General features: G+C 40.6%; 2 pseudogenes; both read right to left on the bottom strand.

Annotated features, from left to right (window-relative positions):
* The window catches only part of LOC114504868, a 29,674-nt pseudogene extending 5,730 nt beyond the window's left edge, over positions 1–23,944 (bottom strand).
* Positions 305–1,371, bottom strand: LOC114504799 (annotated as a pseudogene).
* Positions 23,945–24,855: the final 911 nt, after the last annotated feature.

Here is a 24,855-nt window from a genome sequence, read left to right as displayed (position 1 = left end):
GTACTTGAGCTTATTTGTATTAATTCACTCATGTTATTTTACATGTCTAGCCTCTTTCCTTTCTCACAGGATAGTTGGGAGAATTAATTGAGATAAAATACGTGACATACATACCCAGGAATTAATATTCTCATCCTCCTTCCCATACCAAATTAAAGAGGTTAGTCCTTGAATTTTGAAAGTACTTTATAAATAAGAATAAATTAGTTTTTCTGCCAACATCCTTGTCAGCAGGATTCTGAACTTCTCTCAAGAGTGCCTTCTCTTTTGTAAACATTTTATATTATTTGAAGAACACAGAAAGTTTCATTTTTGTTCAGTGCTCTTTACTTTCTACTGTGAAAAGTTATCTCTGAGGAACTAAAACCCCAGAAGGTAGCCACAAGAACATGTTAAATGTTTTTTTTTAATGATTCAAAGGCAGACTTGTAGAGAAGTCATAGTTAGGAGAGAGAAGGCAAATGCAGCCTTTGAAGGGAACTGTTCTAATTATTACCTAAAAAAGTAATATTATACAACTATATTCAAGGACACAAGACAAAGCACTACTTTAAAACTAGAATGACTGAATAGATAGGTTAAAAACACAGCTGAAATAGGAGGGGAAATGGACTCAAGAATAATTTGAATTGGGACAGTGAAACGTCAGTCCTAGATGCTTCTGTTATCTGAATATCTCAAATCACATTGTTTCACTTTTTACCTCCCACAGTATTCTCACTGAAATCTCAAAGCATTATTGTCACAGAACTAAATAATAGTTATCATTTTGTTAGGATTCAAAATTTCAATCCAGTAGCCATCAGGATCTTGAATAAATGCCAGGCCTTTCATTTTACCATCATCAGGTTTCTTCACAAATTTGATTCCCAGTTCTTCAAATCTTTTATAAGCACCATGTACATCAGAACAGAAATTCCAATGTGACCAAATCCTCAAGGGTCTGAATTGCCACTGTGGTAACTCTGGGTCTCATCATCCTCAGTGCCCCAATTATGTGTCAGTTTAAGCATAGCTTTTTTGGAGAATACCCATGCTACTTTTTCATCTTTATCTTTTGGGATGTCATTTTTATCCTCATAAGCTAAGAAATGGAGTGAAAACTTCATGGTGGGAAAATCTATTTTTTGGAATAGCATCATTCCAAGAACTCTAGTATAAAAATCTAGACTTCTTAGGATCCTTAATTCGCAGCATGGTCTGCTGCAACAGAAAATCCTTGGTGCTGGGGTCCGGGTCCAAGCAGCAACCAAGGGCAACCTGTTCGGTAAGGCTGCCAGACATGGGGCTGAAGTTCTGCCATGGCTGCACTGCTGTATCACAGACGATGGTCCTCAAGACTTGGCAGGTGCTCACACTCTGCCCAAACCCAGTGTTTGTTAAATGTATGAGAAAATGTTTTGTCTCACTGGTAATAATGGAAGTGCAAATTGTAAATACAGTGATATATTTTCTCATCTATCAATTGGCAAAGAACAAAATAATTGAAAGCAAATTGCATTGCAGAAGAGGCAGAAAAACTGACATTCTTATACATTGCCAGTGGGAACATAAATTGTCACTCTTTCTGTGAATGTAATTTGGCAATATTTATCAAAATACAAATGCACAAAGCCATTAACCAGCGATTGTATTTTAACAATGTATCTTAAAGTAATAGTACATTGCAAAATGCTGTGTGTAAAGATATTCACTACAGAATTTTTTAATGGTGAAAGACTGGAAATATTCTAAATAATTAGCAATAGGGGCAGGTTAAATTAATTATGGTCTATCTCTGTATCTCATGCAATACGCAGCTGTTAAAAAGAAATATATATGCATGTATGTGTATATATTCATGTGTATATACATATGTGTATGTATATAATATATGTATATATATATATATATATATATATATATATAATCTTCAGAAGACATCTTTAAGTGAAGAAGGCAAGGTACAGAACAATATTAGTGTCCTCTCATTAACTTAATAATACTTTGTTGTATGCATCTCTGTCTATATCAACAAGTAGTAACTGGTAATAGGTCTTGCCTTTTTTGGAGAGTAACCTATTGGCAGTCAAAGACAGGACGGAGATGTGGAGACATATTTGTATGAACTTTTATGCTTTTTGAATTTTCAAACCCATGTTTGTACTAACTATTCAAAATAAATTTCAATTTAAATAAAATATGCCTTAGAATCAGAGTATATTTAAAACATTTATCCCACATGTTTTTAGAAACACTCCAGAAAGGATTAAGCCATTTCCCAGCCCACCAGACTGCTCATAACCTAGTTAGGCCAGTCTTCCAACCTGCTGGATGGCTCATGACTCGGTTATCCTGACTCACTTGATAGCCTGTGGCTTAATCAAAACTTTCTCCCACCTTCCACAATAGACATCTGGCACCAGACACAATGGCCAGTGGTCAGATGGACCCTCCTGTACCTAGGAACAGCCGGGCCCTTTATCTAACCCCTTGTCCCAGCTCACATCCTGGAACCCTGCGGCACCTGCTTAGAAGAACAAGAGACTAACCCCTCCCCTATCCCCTCACAAACCCAGCACTTTTTCTTCTAAAAACCCCATTCCTGCCTCCCCCTGGGGCTGCATTCGATCCTGACTCAGCCTGCCTGTAAGTGCAGCATCAAATAAAAGCACTTAGATCAGATCATCCAGTTCCTCCCACCTCCATTTCTCATGCTTTTCTTACAGCTCCAACTCGACAGGCCTACACATCTGACTCTAAGCTGGGTCACCATGTTAGTAAAAGACAATGAGAGAGGCCCTTTTGTTAGTTTACAAATATTTCCAATTCCTAGAAATGGTATTAATGAGTGTAGATGGCTTACACTCTAGATTTGAAGGGCAAGCTTCCAAGAGTCACTTAACTTCACATTTCTCTTATGTGATCCATAATTTAGTTTACTAGGTAAGTTCATAATAAATTTTGTACTACTGCTACTATTAAAGATAATTTTGTTTTACAATCAGGAGATTGTATCTAAATCCATACAGAGGTGTGATATAAAACAGCATTCCTTTTTTAAAAAAATACTGAATTTATTGGGGTGAAATTTGTTAATAAAATTATATAGCTTTTAGGTATACATTTCTATAATATATCATTACCTAAATAATAAATAATATGTTCAGGTAGAAAAGGTAGTAATTAGAAGGAAATGAAAAAAGGTATTGCGTATTCTAACATTTTGGTATGTATCCTTCTAGGCTTTTTATCAATGTGAGTGTGCATGTGTGTACACATATATATTCATAAAGGAGATTTCATTATAATCAGTTATCTTTCTTGCAGCATAAAATATGCTGTTATTTCTCCCATTTTAAAAACATGCACTCTTGACCCCTCTTCCTGCAAAAGCTTGTACCTCTTTCACTTCTTGTTTCAACTATTTTTCTGTTTGTTTACTTGTAGTATATTCTAATTTGTTTTAAAAATGTCTTAATGTGTGTTCCAGCAAAGATGGAGGCATAGATAGATATGCTTCATGTCCTCGCACAACCAAAAGAAGGAAACAACCAATGTAAAAAATGACAATAACCAGAACTGCCAGAAAATCAAACTGTATGGAATTCTGACAACCAAGGAGTTAAATAAGAAACATTCATCCAGACCGGTAGGAGGGATGGAGATCGGCAGCCAGGGTGGAGAGGACAAGTGACAAGGTGTCAGTTGGTGGACAGGGTGGGTGATGGTGGTCCCATATTTGCTTGTGGGTAAACTGGGAAAAACTAATAGGGAGTGAGACAGACCATGTAACCCAGGATTCCACCTTGGGCAAGATAAGGACTCAGAACCTCTGGGTGTAAGAACCTGTAGGAAAAATTGCCAGTCTCTTGAAAGCAGGGTGAGAGCTGAGCCACCGGTATCATTCCTTCTATGACCACTCCCTCATACACAGAACCACCATGCAGTGAAGTGGGTTGCCCTGCCCTGGCAAATACCTAGGGCTCCACCTCTTACAACACAACAGGTGTGCCGAGACAAAGAAATATGGCCCAAAAGAAAGAACAGATCAAAACTCCGAAAAAAAATAACTAAGTGACACTGAGGTAGCCAACCTTTCAGATGCAGAGTTCAAAACACTGATAATCAGGATACTCACAGAAATGATTGAGTACAACTGCAAAATAAAGAATGAACTGAAGGCTATACAAAATGAAATAAAACAAAACATACAGGTAATCATCAGTGAAGGGAAGAAAACCAGGACTCAAATCAATGATGTGGAACAAAAGGAAGAAATACACATTCAAACAGAAAAGAATGAAGAAACAAAAATTTAAAAAAAAAATGAGGAGAGGCTTAGGACAACTTTAAACATTCCAACATCTGAATCATATGGGTGCCAGAAGGAAAGAGGAAGAACAAATTGTAAACTTAATTGAAACAATAATGAAAAAAAAAAAAAAAAAACCTCGCTAATTTGGTGAAGGAAATAGACATACAAGTCCAGAAAGCTCAGAGAGTCCCAAAGAAGTTGGACCGGACCTAAAGACAAAGCAGCCTCCCTGGCTGGCATAGCTCAGTGGATTGAGCGCAGGCTGTGAACCAAAGTGTTGCAGGTTCAATTCCCAGTCAGGGCACATGCCTGGGTTGCAGGCCACAGCCCCCAGCAACTGCACATTGATGTTTCTTTCTGTCCCTCTTTATCCCTCCCTTCCCTCTCTAAAAATAAATAAATAAAATCTTAAAAAAAGACAAAGTGGCAAGACACATCAAAATTAAACTACACAAGGCTATAGATAAGGAGAGAATCTTAAAAGTAGCAAGAGTAAAAAAGAGAGTTACCTACAAAAGAATTCTCATAAGACTATCGAATGATTTCTCAAAAGAAACCTTATAGGCAAGGAGAAGCTGGAAAGGCATATTCAAAGTCATGAAAAGCAAGGACCTGTATCCAAGATTACTCTATCCAGCACAGCTATCATTTAGAATGGAAGGGAATAAAGTGCTTCAAAGGTAAGGTAAAGTTAAAGGAGTTCATCATCACCAAGCCATTATAATATGAAATGTTAAAGGGACTTATCTAAGAAAAAGAATATCAAAAGTATGAACAGTAACATGACAATATATTCATAAGCATCAACAACTGACCTAAAAAAACAAACAAAAATAAACTAAGCAAACAAATATAACAGGAAAAGAATCACAGAAATGGAGATCACATGGAGAGTTATCAGTGGGGAGGGGGAGAGAGGAGAATGGGGGGAAAGGTATAGGGAATAAGAAGCATAATTGGTAGGTACAAAATAGACAGAGGTTAAGAATAGTATACGAAATGGAGAAGCCAAAGAACTTATGTGTATGACCCATGAATATGGACTAAAGGGAAAAATGCTGGTGTGAATGAGGGTACTGGGTGGAAGGGGATAGAGGGGAGAAAAAAAGAATAGGACAACTGTAATAGCATAATCAATGAAATGTACTTAAAAATAAAAATGTCTTGGAAGGTTTTAGTGACATAGGAAAGATTCCAAAGGAATGATGCCAAGTGAAAAACATACCCTCTGAAACAGTGTTATTCAGATGATAAGTTATATAAGGAAAGAGTATTGCATAGAAAAGCAAAAATCAGCAGTGGTGATTGTGCTCATGATTTGGATTGTGAGGGGTTTTTTTCCTCTGTGGTGTTATACTCTTCAGTACTTTTCACATTTCTACAGTAAGTATATTAAGGTCATGAAAATTAAAGTATCTTTTTTAAAGGACTCCACTGTGGAGTTTTAAACATTATGGTAAAGTATAGACAACATAAACTTTACCATTTTAACCATTTTAAAGTGTACAACACAGTCTCATTAAGTATATTCACAATGTTGTATAACCCTCATCATTATCTAGATTCAGAAATTATTTAGAAACCCCAAACTCTTAAGCATTCAATCTCATTCTCCCTCCATCTGGGCCCTGGCAACCACAAATCTGCTGTTACTGTGGTTTACCTATTCTGGATATTTCATATAAATGGCTTTTTCACTCAGCAAACTATTTTCAGGGTTCATCCACATTTTAGTGATTTTTACTGTGGAAAAAGTCGCATACATAAACTTACCCTTTTAACCATTTTAAGTGAACAATTCAGTGCATTCGGTACAATAAAATTTTGTACAGCTATAACTGCCTAGTCAGGAACACTTTCAAAACCCTAAAAGGAGACCCTATATCCATTAAGCAGTCATGTCTTGTTTCCCCTTTGCTCCTGCCCCTGGTAAACACTAATCTACTTTCTATCTCTATTGATTTTCATCTTCTGAATGTTTCATATAAATGGAATCATACAATATGGAATCATACAGTATATGGTGAGTCACACTGATAAGAAGCCACACTGTCTCAAAGGCCAACCTTGGAAGCAGCATGTGTCCCTTCTTATCAGAATTTATTAACAAACTACCTATAGAGTCAAGCCTGGCATAACTGCTATGGAATGCCAAGGTGAATGGCAGAGATGGGGGTGGAGAAGGAAGGACCTTCCAGTCCTGTACCCACTGGCTCATGGTAGGACAGGGGAAGAGCAATCCAAGACACATAACATACAATGTGTAATATCACTCTTTATTATGAAAACAAAACAAAACAAAACAAAACCCAGCAATCATGAATGGGGAAAATAAAGAGAACAAATTACCCTTCAGGTGGCTATGTTACCTGACCTATAAGGTAACTTCAGCTTCTTGGTCAGCCAGGCCTCCAGCTTCAGTCATGGGTATGGCCTTAGGCTGGAGAAAACAGAAAACAGAACAATGTGGATGAAGACAAAGATGACATCCTAGGACTCTTTTTAAAGGATTTGTTTGAAAGCCCCTTCTGGGATCGTGCCCTTCATCTGCAGGGGAAGAGTTGGGATGTCAGAAGAGCCAGTTCCCTGAGTTTCATTCCAGGGCACCAGGTTCCACTTTCTTGGCCTTCTCAAAGGCCCAGAAACATCCATCTTAACCCACTTGATACTCAGACCTCACCTTGAACATAGTGAAGACCTGAGCAGCTCTGGTGTATTTCCACCTGTTGTCCTGAAGGCACCTGGAGTGGGAGAAGAACAACTTATATCCCTTAGTACCACAGTGCAGACATGCTGACCATGCAATGCCACCACTAAGTCTATGTCGCTATATCTATGCTGGGACAAATGTGCCAGAAAGATCACGATGTGTAATGATGAGGAAAGACCTAGTGAAAACCAAGACCTCTGTCACTAGCATTCATGCCCACTAGAATTCAAAACAGAAATACAGAGCTGTTAAGAAGAATGTGGGAGCTTAATAGTGTTTATAAAGAAAGATGTTCAAGAAAATAGAAAATGAAAATTTTAAAATGGAATTTCCCAATAATTTTTAACAGGGTTATAATGCACATACTGTAGTATTCATTGTTTTAAGGTGAAGCAAACACAATTCAGTGGTTTGTAATATATTCACAAGACTTTGCAATCATTGGAATTCTACAATCTAATGCAAAGGCATTTTTATCACCTCATATAAAACTCCTTACCCATTAGGAGTCACTCCCTAGACCCTCTTTCACCTGATCCTAGTGACCACTAATCTGCTATCTGACTCGGAATTTTCTTATTTGAGTATTTCATGTAAATGGACTCATATAATATATATGGTCCTAGAAATCAGGAAAAAATTTATTTGACATATCAAGAAAAATAAAGTACCTAGGAATAAACCTAACCAAGGAGGTAAAATATCTCTACTCAGAAAACTACACAACACTGAAGAAAGAAATTAAAGAACACACAGACACATGGAAGCATGTACCATTTTCATGGATTTGAAGAATTAACATAATCAAGGTGTCCATACTACCCAAAGCAATTTATAGATTCAATTCAATCCTTATTAAAATATCAATGAAATATTTCACAGATATAGAACAAAAATTTCAAAAATTTATATGGAACCATAAACAACCCTGAATAGCTGCAACAATTTTGAGAAAGAAGAAGAAAGTAGGAGGGATCATAATACCTGATATCAAACTGTACAAGGCCACTGTACTCAGAACAGCCTGGTACTGGCATAAGAACAGGCACATAAACAAACGGAAAACAATGGAGAGCTCAGAAATAAAACCAAGTCTCTAGGGTCAATTAAAATTTGACAAAAAGGGCAGCAACATAAAATGGAGTAAAAATAGCCTCTTTAACAAATGGTGTTGGGTTGGACAGCTACATGCAAAAAAATGAAACTTGATCACCAACTTACACCATACACAAAAATAAATTCAAGGGGGGATAAAAGACTTAAACATAAACTGTGACAACATAAAAGTCCTACAGGAAAGCATAGGCAGGAAAATATCAGACATTCCACACAGCAATATTTTCACTGATATGTCTCCTAGAGCAGGGACATAAAGGAAAGAATAAACAAATGGGACCTCATCAAAATAAAAAGCTTCTGTATGTCTATAAAAATAGCATTAAAATGAAAAGAGAAACAACCATATGGGAAAATATATTTGCCAATGATACCTCAGACAAGGGTTTGATCTCCAAAATATATAAAGAACTCACACGACTCCACTCCAGGAAGAAAAGAAAATTTAAAAATTGGGCAAAAATTTCAATAGACACTTTCCCAAGGAGGACATCCAGAGGGCCCAGAGACATATGAAAAGATGCTCAGCTTCACTAGCCATCAGAGACATGCAAATTAAATCCACAATGAGATACCACTTCACACCAGTCAGAATGGCCATCATAAACAAAGCAACAAACAACAAGAGTTAGAGACAATGTGGAGAAAAGGGAACCCTAGTGCATTGTTAGTGGGAAGGGAAACTGATACAGACACTGTGGAAAACAGTATGGAATTTCCTCAGAAAATTAAAAATGGAACTGCCTTTTGACCTGGCAATACCACTGCTGGGAGTATATCCTAAGAACCCTGAAACACCATTCCAAAAGAACTCATGTGTCCCAATATTTCTAGCAGCACAATTTACAATAGCCAGTGCTGGAAGCAATCTGAGTGCCCATCAGTAAATTAATGGAGATCAAAATCTATGGTACATTTACACAATGGAATTCTATGCAGCAGAAAGAAAGAAGGAGCTCCTACCCTTTGCAACAGCATGGATGGAGCTCGAAAGCACTATGCTAAGTGGAATAAGCCGCCAGGCAGTGAAAGACAAATACCATATGATCTCACCTTTAACAGGAACCTAAACAATAAAACAAACAAACACAAAATATAACCAAAGACAATGAAATAGAGCGAGCTAACAGTGACCAGAGGGGAGAGGGGAGGGAATTTCAGGGGAAAATGGGAAGGGTTTGCAGGAATGAGTGTCTGAGACACGTGGACAGAATCAACAGGAGGTGGAAACAGGAGGGAGGTGGGGAGGGCTGAGAGGTGGGCTGGGACGGGAGTAAAAGGCAGAAAACTGTACTTGAACAACAATTAAAATGAAAAAAAAACTATGGTACATTTACACAATGGAACACTATGCAGCAGAAAGAAAGAAGGAACTCCTACCCTTTGTGATAGCATGGATGGAACTGGAGAGAATTTCACTAGAATGAAAAAAGCCTGGCTGTGAAAGACAAATACCATATGATATCACCTTTAAGTGGAACCTAATCAACACAACAAACAAGCAAGCAAAATATAACCAAAGACATTGAACTTAAGAACAAACTGACAGTAACCAGAGAGCACGTGGGAAGGGATAATGGGTGGGAAGGGGGAGAGGGTTTTCAGGAACAACTATAAAGGACATATGGACAAAACCAGGGGGTGTGGAAGCAGGGGAGGGAAGTGGGGATGGGTGGGGTGGGGGGAGTGGTCAGGGGTAAATGCTGACAACTGTACTTAAACAACAATAAAATCATTAATAGAAATATATATATATATATATTTCTAAATGTATATGTAATATATAGTATATAGAGTATATAGAATATGTATAGTATATATATATACTATATACAGTGATCCCTCACCTATTGCAGGAGTTACGTTGCAGAGACCCCCATGATAGGTGAAAATCCGTGAAGTAGCAGCATCATATTTATTTTATTATTTATATATATTTTAAGGCTTTATAAACCCTTCACACACTCTTATAAACCTTTCCCACTCTCTTATTAACCTTTCCCACACTCTTATAAAAAACTTCATATGCTCTTAAACACTTTCTACACTCAAACCTATGGAATTTTAACAACATATAAAATTCTATATGGGTACTCACCAATGAAGTATACTACAACTTGAATGATGAAGATCATGAATTATGTAGCTTTGCTGTACTGATGGCGATGAAGGTGATGATGATGAGATGAATGCACTGCACAGCCAAGAAGAGCATTACAGCTCTTCTCAAGGCACCACTTCATTAGGAGCTTCATCAGGTGGTGCAGTATCTTCACCCTGGGCCATAACTTCTATTTCTGCTAAAAGCGTAGGCGTAACTGATCTCTTCATCCGAGTGATGAACATAGTTATGGGGAGTTGCTGGCACTGCTTTTTATCCGCAGAGGCAGCTTCTCCATGCAGAGAAATGCTCTTGAGTCCAAAGCATCTCTGAAATTTGTCAAACCGGCCCTTGCTGGCACTGAATGGGGTTGGTCTTGTGGGAGAAGCACTCAATGATTCTGCTTCTGCATCATTGTCCTCATCTTCATCCTTGTCACCGCCATGAACATCCATGCTTTCCACAAAACTATGATAAAGTTTCTTGGCCTTCATCCGGATGGTGTTGGATGGTGTTGGTATCCAGCAAGATATTCTTCTTCCTGCAGTCATTTATCCACAGGGCCAATGCAGACTCCATCCTCACAATGCCCTTATTGGGGGAAATGACCACCCTCTTCGGAGACTTGTTAAAAGTCATTGTTGCCATAGACCTAATATTCTTCTCTTCTTTCTTTATGTAGCAAACTGTAGATTCGTTGATCCTGTAATGGCAGCCTACAGCCGTGTAGCTTTTGCTTTTCTTTAACATGTCAAGAAGTTGCACCTTTTCTTTGATGGTAAGCATATTCCTCTGGTGCTTGGGTTCACTGCCAGAAGCCTTAGAAGATGCAGAACATTTGGGTGGCATTGTACGGCTTGAAATAAATTAAAACTTTTATGAAAATTTCACAAAAATACAACACCGCAGAGCAACACTACGCACAGTGATCAGACCTTGATGTGAAGTGGACAAGGAGAGATGCTGAACATATATGGGCATAGTGAGGAAGAGCAAACTGACTGATGCTGTGGTCACTGAGTGAATCAGTGCCCAGGATGCAGAACACAGTGCATGGTTGGTCACCTTCCATTCCATCAGCCAATAGTGTGCCATGTACAATCTCACATTGGCAAACTTGCACAAACGGTAGTGGCGTACTGCATTTCCATTGTGTGCAGCATGGTATTCATCCACTGATGAAATATGTACTGTATTTTATTTTGATTTAATATTCTTTTAATATGTTTGAATTAACATTTTTATACTCTTTAAAACTTTTTAGGCAAAAATAATTAAAATCATAAATATTATATAAATACCTATATACCACAAAATCCTGTGATATAATGAAAACTCCACTGTTGGGGACTGCCCTGCCTGGTCTTAGGTAGCTGTAACTCCCTGTGACTTAGGCTGAGTGAAAGATCTCCAGATCAGGAGCCACTAAGGAGACAAAACTTATTTCCCTGGCATGAACGCTGCCTGTTCTAATGCCTGGCTTCCCTTTTGCATGATCGACAGTCAATGACCAGTAACAATTCTCTAAGAAAGAGAATGAATCTAAGACAGATGCAATCACATGGGAATGCCATAAGGGAAGAGACTTGGGGCTGTGGATATGAAGGGGTGATGGACATCAACCCCTGCCCCCTCAGCTTTGTCAAAGCCTGAGTCTTTGTTCTTAGATGTGAGAAATCCAAGTTTCCTGGTTGCCTCTGTCTCCTGCCCTTCTCAGGCCTGCAGAGGCAAAGCAGCCCAGACTAGAAATGGCGGACCCCTGGGGTAATCAGGCCTGGGACATAGAATATGCAAGATCCTGTGAGATCTGTTTGCCGGAGGATGTTATTAACTTGGAATTTAAAGGCACAGGCAGGAAACCTTTGGAACCTGTAGTCCTTTCATATGATAAAGCCCCAAATTTTGCCCAGAATCACAGCAGGAGTTCTCTCTGCACCTTTGTAAGTCACCTACATATTTTGATCTTTTCTGCCAGTCTGTGAATCCACAAACTAAGTCAGTATTCTCAATGAAAATCTGCTTGGGAATGGAGACGGGGAACCCTCCAGGAGAGAGGGTGGCCAAAGGCGCTCCCCACGAGAGAAAGTGGCCCTTCTGTCCCTATTCCCCCACAGGACCTGGTTATCTCTGTGTATGTTTTTCTCGTGTTTTGATGAGCCATCCACAGCATTCTGCTCTCACTGCAGGCAGGTGAGCACGCTTCACTCCACGATACAGAATTAGATATATTTCTTTAAAAAACCCACGAAACACTGAAACCACAATAAGTGAACCATGATGTAGCGAGGGATGACTGTATAGTATATAGTATATATATACACTATATGTAGTATATAGTATATATAGTATATAGTATAAACAGTGTATATATTGTATATATAGTATATATACCACATACAGCATACTATATGCTATATACTATATAGTATATGTAGTGTGTATATAGTGTATATAGTATATATAGCATATATAGTCTATATAATATATAATATACTATGAATATATAGTATATATACTATATTCTATACACTATATAGTATAGCGTAGTATATATATAGTATTTCATTTATATATAGTATTTCATATATGTATTTATATATATAGTATTTCATGCCTGTCCCTTTCACTTAACAAAATAGTATCAAGGTTCATCCATGTTATAACAGGTATCAGAACTTCATTCTATTTTGATATTAAATAATATCCCACTGTATACAGATACCCCATTTTATTTTCCCTTTAATAAGTTGATGGATGTTTAGGTTGTTTCCACTCTTGGCTATTAAGAATAATGCTGCTGTTAATATTTGCATACAATTGTTAAAAGACTATCTACTTATTCTTAGAGAGAGGGGAAGGAAGGGAGAAAGAGAAATAGAGGAACATCAATGTGTGAGGGAAACATTGATCAGCCTCCCCTTGCACTTGCCCCAACTGGGGACCAGGCCTACAACCCAGGCACATACCCTAACCAGGAATGAAACCAGAGACCTTTTGCTTTTTGGGATGCCAACCAACCAATTAAGTCCCACCAGTCAGTGCTCACATCCAATTTTTTTGTGTGTGAGCATATTTTTTTCAACTATGTTATGTATATCCAGGAGTGGAATTGCTGGGCCATATAGTAAATGCATGTGTAGTATTTTGAGGAACTGCCAAACTGTTTTTCCATGGTGCCTGCAACATTTTCCATTCCCACCAGCAATGTATAAGGGTGTCAGGAGCCAACCAACAGTTGACCCTTGACACAGTCAGGACAGATGAGATGCATCTGCACAGCAGAGGCAACTGTGGCCGGATCTCCTGTCTATCTCTTCCTGCATGCCTGTCCCTGCTAGCAATAGGTGGTGGGATTTTTAGATACCTGTGTGTTATAACAAAAAATCTGCACGATGCCTCTGATTCTGTGCAAAATGACTTGCTGACCAAAGAACAGAAATCCCTAACAACCCTAATGCTGCCTACTTCCCCCACCTGGGAAGTTAAGGACAAAATTAAACTATGGGCAGACCAGCTGCCAGAATGCTGGAGGAAGCTGTTGCTAGGAATGTCCCTTAAGGAGTCACCACTTAAAAGCTCAAGATTTATTAGAGCCACTACCCCTCCCATACCCTGGACAGGAATGTTTATTAATGGGACCAGGTGGGTAAAGAAGCAAGGAGTTCTAGTTGAATATAATAATCTCAATACATGGAAACGAATACAAAACATGCCCCCCCAAGATGTATAAATCAAGAGACCTGGTCAGGAAACCAGTTACCTAACCTAGACAAATCTAACCTCAATGGACAATAGCTAATTTCTATATAACCTATAAATCACTCCTTGCACCATTTTAACTTAGACCAATCCCTAGAATCTTAATAGACACCTAGTTACTAATTGGTACCTGAAAGTTTGTGCCCATATAGCTTCATTGGCTATCTGATTGATAACCCTCTTGGTCAAAATAACCTTTGTTTAACGTGGTTGATCTGTGGGACTTCCTGTACTTTTTGAAGTTATTTCTATGGTAACCATTTCAGTTTTAATAATCACACCATGCACCTGCTTCACTGAATGTTGTATAACCTCCCCTATAAAAATAAAGATTGATTCTTCTCAGTGAGTCAGCCAGGCCTAAAGAGCCTGGCTGTCCTCCAGTACCCCACCGGGTGTCTCACTCCATCTTCTTTGCCTGAGCCATTCCTCCTTCAGGGACCCTGAGACCTGCCGAGGCTGGACCCCCACATGAGGGTTCCAGTTTCTCCACATCTTTGCCAATACTTATAGCCATCCTAGTTTGTGTAATAGTATCTCATTCTATTTTTGATTTCCATTTTGCAAATGACTAATGATGTTGAATATCCTTACATGTGTTTTTGGACATTTTTTTTTGATAAATGTCTATTGAGATCTTAAGTTCTAAGCATTTTTAAAATGTATTCTGGATGCACATCACTTATCTGATAATGATTTGCAAATGTTATCTCTGATTCTGTAGGTTGTCTTTTCGCTTTGCTGTTAGTGTCTTTTGATGCAAAGATTTTAAGTTTTGATGAAATCTAGTTGATTTATTTTTTGTTTTTTTTTGTTTGTGCTTTTAACATATGTCAGAAACTATTACCTAATTCAAGCTCACAAATAATTTACTCCAATGTTTTCTCCTAAGATTTTTATAGTGTTAGTTATAATTTGATTTATGTTTATATAGGGTGTGAGATAGAGGTACAAATTAATTCTCTTGTGGGTGGGTATCCTGTTGTCACCGAATCAGTTCTTGAAAAGACTAGTCTTTACTGAATATTTTCCTTACCTGGTCGAATATTTATTGTCTATAAAGGTGATGTGAGTGTGTGTGTGTGCATGTGTGTATAGATTTTAATTCTATTTCATTGATCTATATATCTATCCTCAAGCCACCACAATATAGTATTGATTACTGTGGCTTTGTACTAAGTTTTGAAATGGGGAAGTTCGAGTTTTCCAACTTTGTTTTTTTTTTTTTTTTTTTTTAAGATCATTTTGTCTATTCTTGGTCCACTGCATTTTCCTACAAATTTTAGATTTAACTTGTGAGTTTGTACAAAGAAACCAACTTGGATTTTCATATAATTGCATTTAATCTCTATATAAATTTTGTGAGTATTGCTATCTTAACAATGTTAATTCTGATCCAGGAACATGGGATATCTTTCTACTTATTTAGATCTTTTTAAATTTATTTCAACAATGTTTGGAGATTTCAGAGCATATAGTTTGCATTTTTTTGTTAAATTTGTTCTTCAGTATGTTATTTTTGAAGTTATAATGAATGAAATTATTTTCTTAATTTCATTTTTTGATTGTTCATATTAGTAGTGTATAGAAATACAATTGGTTTTTGTACATTGATCTTGTATCCTGCAATCATGCTGAACTCATTCATTAATTCTAACATTTTTAGTGGTTTCCTTAGGATTTTCTATATGCAAGCTCATGTCATCAAAACAATATATTGTTTTAAATTATATACATATATAAAAATAAAATTAATATACATATTTCATGAGCTCACTTTTTTAGAAGCACATCCAAATAGTTCTTTTTACAAATTAAATGCAAATTGCCATGATCCACTCCCTTTCCCTCCCAGCTCCTTCCTATCCCCACAGATTCCCAGCACTCACTTCTGAGATCACTGGAGGCTTATCCCAGACTTGGTGGAGAAAACCTTCATCATTTCCTGCTGCTCCACAGAGAGGATGGGCAGGGAGCTGAGGTGGGAAGAAAGATGGGCCCACAGATTCCCCAAAATGATCCTGCTCCCACTGTCATTCAGAAACCAGTTTCTTTCCATACTCTAACTGTGCCTGCCCTCCCCCTCCCCAGACTCCTTGCCCCTCCCTCTGAGCTCACCTTTGCCCCTCCCTCTGAGCTCACCTTTGAAGAGGTTTTCTACCAGCTTCACTCAATTTTAGATTTAATCCTAATGCATTTACCTTTTACAGTAGCTAAAGGAATGGATACTCTAATCCCCATTTTCAGAAAGGGATACATAATGAATCACTAAGGTCTTATAAGTTCACCAAGGCCATTTTGCTACCTAGTGAGTGTTAAGGTCAGGAAAAGAATCTGGTATTTTGACTCCAGAGCCCACAGTCTTAGTCACTAACCTAGACCTCTCCTTGGGTCTAACTGTTGGCTTTCCACAATATTGAGAAAACTTCCAGGTTGCACCATCATGTTCCTATACCAGTGGAATTAGGCTGGATGGGTATTCATTCTCATGTTACACCCACAACACTTACTTGGAATTGCTGTCAGAAGACAAGATGAAGGTCCGGTGAAGGCATGGACAGACCCTTGAGATTTTTCTTCCACTTTGAAGACAACAAACAGCAACCTGCCCCCCTTAGAGGTGTACATACATTTCACACAAACAGCATTCTTCAGTCAGGGTTCTAACCTTATACTCTTGCAACATCTTGATGGCAGCTAGACAAGGATAAATTTTCACTGGGACTCAGGAGGGGATTTCAGGGATTGAGAGGGCAACACTAGGCATAATCAACTCAGTAACAGGACTTCTAACATGTGCCAGCTCCTCTAACACATATTCACTGGATTCATTTTATTTTAATGATTTCATTGTTGTTCAAGTACCATTGTCTGCATTTATCCACCACCACTCCCAGCACCCCAGCCATCCCCACCTACCTACCCTGATTTCATGTCCCCTTGGTTTTGTCCATGTGTCTTTTATAGTTGTTCCCAAAAACTTTTACTCCCTTTCCCCCCATTATCCCCTCCAACCTCCTCCCTGGTTACTGTTAGTTTGTTCTTAATTTCAATGTCTCTGCTTCTGTTTTGCTTGTTTATTTGTTTTGTCGATTAGGTTCAATTTAAAGGTGAGATTATATGGTATCTGTCTTTCATGGGTTCATTTTTTAAAGGGTATTAACAGACCATTTTGCAAATAAAGACATGGAAAGGTTAGATTATGGGCCCAGGGTCACAGAGTAAGGAACTAAGATGAAAGTTGCAAAACTTCACAGGTTGTGTCTCTAACACATGAGCTATGTTGGGGTAGAAAAGCATGGATGTATGTCAGAACACAATAGTTTGGGGGTAATGTAGCAGTGGGAGCAAGGGAAGGGAAGGAAAGGGAAGGGAAGGGGAGGGGAGGGGAGGGGAGGGGAGGGGAGGGAAGAGGAGAGGAGGGGAGAGGAGAGGAGAGGAGAGGAGAGGAGGGGAGAGGAGGGGAGGAGAAAGGTAATCAAGGGAAGGGAAGGAAAAGGAAGGGAAGAGAGGGGAAGGGAGGGGAAGGGAAGGGGAGGGGAAGGGAAGAGGAAAGGAAGGGAAAAAAGAAAAGAAAGCAACCTGAGAGGCTGGGAGAGTTTGGGAGGAAGTCCATTTAAGGAAAGTGAGTAGTGGAGGATCTGGGGAGGGAACTGCACACACACTCACCTTCCTTGAAAACCCCACTGACAGAAAAACAGAGCAGCATTTCCTCAAATGGAAGAACAGTTATTAAAGCTCTCAGCATCCTCGTAAACTTCCTACCCACCTCTTTCCTTGTGATAGAGGGAGGATACAGGTGCTTACAGTCTGCACACTCAGGTCTACCATATAGGAGATGAGGTCATGCTGAGTTTTGGGCAACACACAGAGGGAGCACACAATGTCATTCTTTGTATGTTTCAGCAGCTGAACCCTCAGGTCTGTTGGGGAAGAAGAAAGGAAGGTTGGGCCCTTGGCCACTATGAGTGACCACATCTCTTTTCCCATGCTGATCTCACATCATGCAATTACCAGGATCCTTGACTTTCTTCATATTTCTATTACCCTTTAAGTACTCAAACAAGTTGTTTCTAAGAGAAAAAGAGGAGCAGGAGGTGGTGATCCAGCCAGTGTGGGTGCTCCCATGGGCTGGCCTGTGTCTGCTGGGGAGCCACATGCCCCAGGAGCAGAGTCTGAGCTGTGATACTCACTGATCTGGATTGTTCTGGTTGAAGGGAATAGTCAGGGAGAAGCAAGCCTTGACATGATAAGCACTAAGGAGACTCTGTCGGTTTCCAGAATGATACATCAAGTAATACCTGTGGGGAACAAGGGAAACTGGTTATCTCCCTGATTTGGGCCCCCAGCAGGCCTTGAAAACTTCACTCAACCCATGAGAAGGCCTGAGCTTGTATAGCCTCTCCTGTCCCAGTCCTCTTCTATTTCATAATCCCAGGGATACTTACTGAAGCAGGAATTGAAAGACTAGATTCTTCAGCATCTCAGATCCTTTATAGCTTTCCTGGAATCAAAAGACACCTTCAAACTATGTAGTAGACAAAGCATCCCTTGCAACACCCCAAATATTGCTTGATCTATCCTCACCTTACAGGGTTTTATTATGTCCATGTGTACAATGTCAATTATAGCTGGTGGGGTAAATCTTGGCCATCCTGGAGAAGGGAAGAGTAACTCAGAAGTGGAGATGAGGGAGGTGGCCTTGGAAGATTAAGGGAAAGGGTGGGTCCAGGAGATAGTGAGGGGCAGATGTTAGGTATGAAAAGGCCCTGGAAATTCAATGGCCAAGATTACAGTGGGCATCTGCATTATGAGATCCTGGAAGTCTCCACTGTTATATGCAACTTCTCTGTGTGTCTGTCTGTTTCTGACTGTCTATCTCTCTGTCTCTGTTCCTCCCTACTTTCCTCCCCACCTCCTTGTTGAGAACTGCCCTGCCTGGTATCAGAAGCTGTAACCCCCACCAAGGCTAAGGCTGAGGGAATGACCTTAGAACTGTAAGCCACCAAGGAGACAGGCTTATCTCCCTGGCAGGAACACCACTTCTGCTCCTTTTACTTCATACATAACTGGCCCCCAGTGCTTGGTCAGTTAGCCAATGATGATTAAGATTCTCCAAGGAGGAAATGATCTAAGATAGGTATGATCATGTGGGAGGCCCCCAAGGAAGGACTTTGGGGGCTACAGCAAAAGGGGGTGATGGACCCTCGCCCATTGGCTTTGACAAAGCCTGAGTACTCATTGTCTGTGAGAAAATCTCCTAATCTCTTGGCTGCCTTACTTCCCTTGCTCCACCTAAGCCTGAAACAATGACAGGGTGGTGCAGCCCTGTGCTGGAAAGGGTGGGTTCCCCAGGTGATCAGGCCTAAGAAAGAATATGTAAAATCCTGTAAAACCTGCTTTGTTTAGAATGCCCTCAACTGAATGATAAGGGTTCAAAGAAGAAGTAAGTTTGTTCCTTAAAGATTTTTACAGCTCTTTAGCTATCTGATCCTCACTCAAAATAGGCCCTCAGAATTCTTTGTTATCTATTGTTTGATCCTTACTTCCTGGCAATGTTTAATGAGCATTACCTGAATTATTGTGTAAACACACCCAATAAAAGCCTGCTCGGGTGAGAACAAGGCGCTCTCCCCTAGGGAGGGTGGCCATGGCGCTCCCCACTAGAGAGAGTGGCTGTTCTGTTCCTATTTCCCCACAGGACCTGGTTGTCCCTGTGTATGTTTTTCTCATGTTTCAACGAACCATCCACAGCATTCCACCGTCACTGCCGGTCGCTGGCCATGACACCTCCTCTCCTTCCCTCTCTCCTTGTCTTGCTCTGTGTATGTGTACATTTCCACAGAGATCATATTCACGTCTTTTTCAGAAGTCCATGTCCCCCAAAGCGGATAAGGGTTTGAAGCAAATATGTAATTTAGGCAAAACTTGAAGTGCTTGAGGGCAGGTGTGGAGGTCATCATTGTGAGTAGAGGCAGTGATGAATGATGATGAATGAAGGCACTTACCAAGCAAAACAACTTGGGGAAACATTTCCTGATAGCACTGTCCAAATCCAAAAACAGAAAAAAGTAGTTGATAGTTTGGGTTGCAATGCTTCCATTTAGTTAAAACACACATGGCATGAACAGAGACAGGTGTTTTGCCCACTCAGCAGCCCCCTTCCCTCCTCAGCCTCTGATTTCAAGATTTTTGAGTCTAGTTGCCTCCCGAGCACTTACCATCTGCCATATGGAATCTCAGAAATACACAGTCTCTTCATTTCTCTCCACACCTTCATGTTCATATCACCTTCATCTCTCCATCACCTTTTCCCTCCTGCCTTCCCTCTCCCTCAATCCCTCTCTATCCTGCCAATTAACTCCTTTACAGAGGGCCCTGACTCCCTTCTCCAGTGCCACAAGACACAGCATTTGGATCTCAGATTCCAGGGCTTCTTTCCCACCCTTGCCTCCCTTTCTTCCTTCTTGTCTCCAGTGAAGGCTCCAGAGAAGTGGGAAGGGGGTGGGAGCCCAAGGCTCTGCTACCTCACTGGGGGTCCAGCATCCTGCCAGGAGCAGGGCCCACCCCATGCATGGCTCAGGATGCTGGGGCAGGGAGGTGAGGGAGGACAAAGGAAAAAGGGAAAAAAGCAATGGGAAAGATGTTCTGCCCTAGTGGTGGGGGATGGGGTTAGATAAGGAGAAAGAAAAAATGGAATTCCCATACAACAGCCCTTTCCTTCATCTGTCCCTAGATGGCCCTGGCTCTCCAGGTAGGAACAAAAATCATGCGCTTGTTGGCCTAAGGGCCACTGGATGCTGATTGAGCCTTTGCCACTGTGAAAGCTGAGCCTGAACTGTGAGTGGGAAACACAGCAGTCATGGGATCAGGAGACTTTCCCCAAGAAGGAGTAAAGGGTGAGGTCCCAGTTCAGCATGAGGCTGGGGGTCTGTGGATCCCTCTTATGATGATGACCTTCTCTCTTTGTGGCTCCTGAGCACCTATGCTGGTCTTAGTTGGTTCCTTGCCTGAAGAATCCTACCCATGTATAGTACCTAGGTCTCCTCCAAAGGATCAGACAAGTGATGTGATGTGTGGTGGGAAGAGCCACTGAGAGGGTTATCCTTCTGTCTTATTAACCCCTCTGGCCTCTGCCTTCCACTGCTGCTTCAGAAGGTCCTCTGTGCACTGGTGTTGTCTCACTTCTGGCCTCTTGACTCAGGGAACCCTGTATTCTTCCAAAGTTTCCCCACCCCCTGGCATTGCACTAAAAGAACAGATGTCATGATTACAGCCACATAGGGCATGGATCCCTGGCATAGGATAGGAAAGTCTTCATGCCAGTGTGGGATTTTAGGGGGGACCCTTTTCAAGGGGAGGAAAGAAAGCTTCTCTCAGAATGGGATAAAGATACTCTGTGTCATCTCAGAAGCTGGAAACCCTGTCTCAGCATCTGTCTGGGGTGGAGACTCCTTCTCAATGCAGGGCAACAGCATCTAGCTAAAGACTGGATGCTCTTGATTCTGGTGAGGAGGGGGAGCACTGCTTCTTGGAACACACTCTTGGGTGGGCATGCTAGAGAAGGCTGGGTATGGAGAAGTGGGACACCAACTCCAAACCAGGTGAGCAGTTCAGAGAAAGGAAAGGAGACCTCTAAGCTCAAGTGAGAGACACATACACTAGGAACAAAGAGGGAAAGGCCTGTGGTCCTTCCAGAGGACTAGAGATTACACATCTTGCAGAGGGGCACTGTCACGAATAATTTGGCTCTCAGAGGGTGAATGAAGGATCTCTCCATGAAAGGATGAAAGTGGTTTCACCAACCTTATGTAGGTGGTCTGGTCTGGGAAGATGCCACATAAAGGGTTCCCTTCCAGCCACAGCTCTTTGAGCTTTAGGCCTCTGATCTTGTCCAACTCCCAGTCTGACTTCAGCTGTGAAATATGGGAAAAATTGGAAAAGGAGTACCAGGGAAAGAGGGACATCTGGGCTCCTGCATCCAGTCCCCTCCCGGCCCCCAGGTACCTTTGCCTGCCTGCCACCATCATTCTGATGACCACTATGCCTAATTCTCAACCCAACTTTGATCTGTCCTTCTTCTCACCTCATTTTTTGAAAGGTTCAGGTTCTTAACTGTGGGAACCATCTACGTAATTTCAGACAGGTCATCCAGCTGGTACAGTTTGTTCTTGCACAAGTTGAGGGACAACAGCTTTGGGAAAGAAGACTTAGAGTGATGGTTACTATTTGGGATCTCAGAGACAAAACTGCTCTCCATGTAGTCTATGCCACCCCCAACCATAACATCAGAACTGGGCCTAAGGCTTCACCTCAGGGAAATTCTTTTCAATGATATGCAGGGTGGCAGCCCTGCACTTTCTTTGATTCAGGATTATAATAACATGTGGTTCAGTAAGTCTTCAGGGAGCCAAGAGGAGGTAATTAAAAGGCTTAGAGGGGTCCAGGACCAGCACCTCCCTCATTACCATTTCTAGGTCTCCTTCTCAGGCACACATTTGTGCCTTCACCTTCCCTAGAATTACTACTATTAGCTTTATCTGGGTCAAAGCAGAGCTTATGAAGGTCAAGAGCTTTCTAGGAGACATCATATCATTTGCTCATGGTCAACTGCAGAGGGAGATGGAGACTGAGCTCTGAGGGTGTGGTGGTGACAGGGAAATTGGAGGCTGGAGGTGGAACAGGTGGGTATGGGGTACACAACATGCCTTGAGTCTGCATTCCCTTTAACTGCTCCATTTCTTTTGGCTTCAACTTATTGCACACAGAGTGGGGTACAGCAGAAGTATTGACAAAGATAAGTATCTGCAGGGAGGGGAGGAGGGGTGAGCACCAGGAATTCTAATCCCAAAGAAGGTTATTAGCCTCTGGCATGTCCTTCTTCTTTGGGACTAAGTATGGGTAATATCCTTAATACATACCTTTTGGTTCTCCCCATCACAAATCTTATAGCTGACATCTTTCAATGCAGAGGTAGCACTGGCACCCTGGACAAAGAACAGGGCCTGGTGTTGAACATGGTGGAACTATAGGGATTGAAGGGAACAGCAATAGTGTCAGAGGCCTATGGCCTCCAGCTGAGCCAGGTCTCTCCTCCTTCCCTGTGCTCCCACATCTGGCTTTACCATCCTCTCTTATGTCCACTGGAGTGAAGGGGACACTGCAATGGCTCTGGATTGAATTCATTAGCCATGTATTGTCATACTTTATCCCATAGGGATCTAAGGGTGAGAAGAACAGAAGGGATGGGAGAGAGGAGAAACATCATGGAAAAAAGACTGGAGAACAGCCCAGCACACTGTTTTATTATGACCTCCTACTGAACTTTAAAAGGCTTTAAAGTAGTGTCAATGCACAGGATTTCACATTTCTTTTTCTTTTTCTTTTTTTTTTGCCAGATATAGGTTTTCTAATTGTCCCTTTTCTCTATTCCAACATTTCTCTCCCAGGTAATCAAATTTAGATGCTTAAAATCACCTTCCTTTAATAAGGTTGCATGAGACATCCTATTTATTGAAGATCCTACCTGTCTTTCTGATGAGAAAAAAAAAAAACTCACTTTAGAGAATCTATACCCCACACTCAGCTTGAGCCAAATGAAGTCATCTAGTGAGAAGTTGCTCCATCTCCTTGGCATTAGTTTCTACCTTTGCCTTTAGACAACCTCTTGTAATCTTTCTTCAGTCAGCTTGTTTCCTTTTTTATGTTTCTCTGAACCTGCCCTTTTGATAATCGATGATGTTAACTCCTCCAGTCCCTAACAATGTTCCTAGCATCTCTATATGAAAACAACATAACTCCCCTTGATCTGCCTATCCTGCACATTCTCTATATTTTGTCAGTGTACTCACACAGTGCACTCACAAATATTCTGTTTGAACCAGTCCCCCAGGGTTCCTTCCTGTGTGTTCTCCATTTGTCTCTCTGGAAGAGTTCTAGCTTGATATGCTTTAATCCACTTCACACTGATATTGTTGGGGTGGAAGTCAGAGAGAGTTCCATCAGGAAGTACATAGAAGTGAGTGTCCATAAATGTATAGAAATGCTAAAAAGTCTTTTATATATGTTCACCTCAATTATACCAATTCTACAAGTAGGATTGTTCAATCATTTTTCCAGTTCTATCGCTCTTCACTTTTATAGAAAGGAACAAAAATGAAGACTGTAGAAAGTGAAAGAGTTGCATAGTTCTAGATGCTGTTACATGCAAACCAGGCTGCATGAACACTAATTGTCCTCTGTGAGGGTCCTTCTGGGAATCCCTCTTTGTCATATTCCCATTATCTTCATCAAGGTGGAAAGGCCGAGGCTCATACCCACCATATTCATATTGAAGTTTCCCCCTGCCAAAATGCTGGAAAGAATCCCACATTTTATTTTTCCTTGAGGGGAGATACCCCATCATTGTATTTTGAAACTGAGAACAAAAAGTAAAATTTGAAGACCATGTACCAACCACATCTTGGCCTAACATTATGGTAGGGCAAGCCAAGTATCAAACTGCTTGAATATAATAATTACACAAACCCGAGAGAGCAAATTCCTCTACCTCTCTAGATATCAGAGTCTTACTTGATAGATGGCATAATCAGGGAAGAAATCTTGAAGTGGGGGTAACTGTGTTGAACCAGTTAGAAATTGAGACAGGATTTATGGAGAACAAAAGTATACACATTTATGGGTTATACACTAGGAAGGCATCCGAATCTTGCCTTCTTTCAGGCCTCTGTAATCTAGCAACCCTGCCACAACCTGGTAGGCACACTCTCTCATACCTCCCAAACACAATCAGCTATGAAACTTATTTCATTACTAATTAGCAAGCTGTACTTTTTTTTACTATAGTCCAGGCTTCAATGTCAGCTGAGACTG

Source organism: Phyllostomus discolor, chromosome X (genome assembly GCF_004126475.2).
Source record: "Phyllostomus discolor isolate MPI-MPIP mPhyDis1 chromosome X, mPhyDis1.pri.v3, whole genome shotgun sequence".
Classification (NCBI taxonomy): Eukaryota; Metazoa; Chordata; class Mammalia; order Chiroptera; family Phyllostomidae; genus Phyllostomus; species Phyllostomus discolor.
Note: the sequence above shows the minus strand (reverse complement) of the source record. Positions and strands in the feature narration are given on the sequence as shown.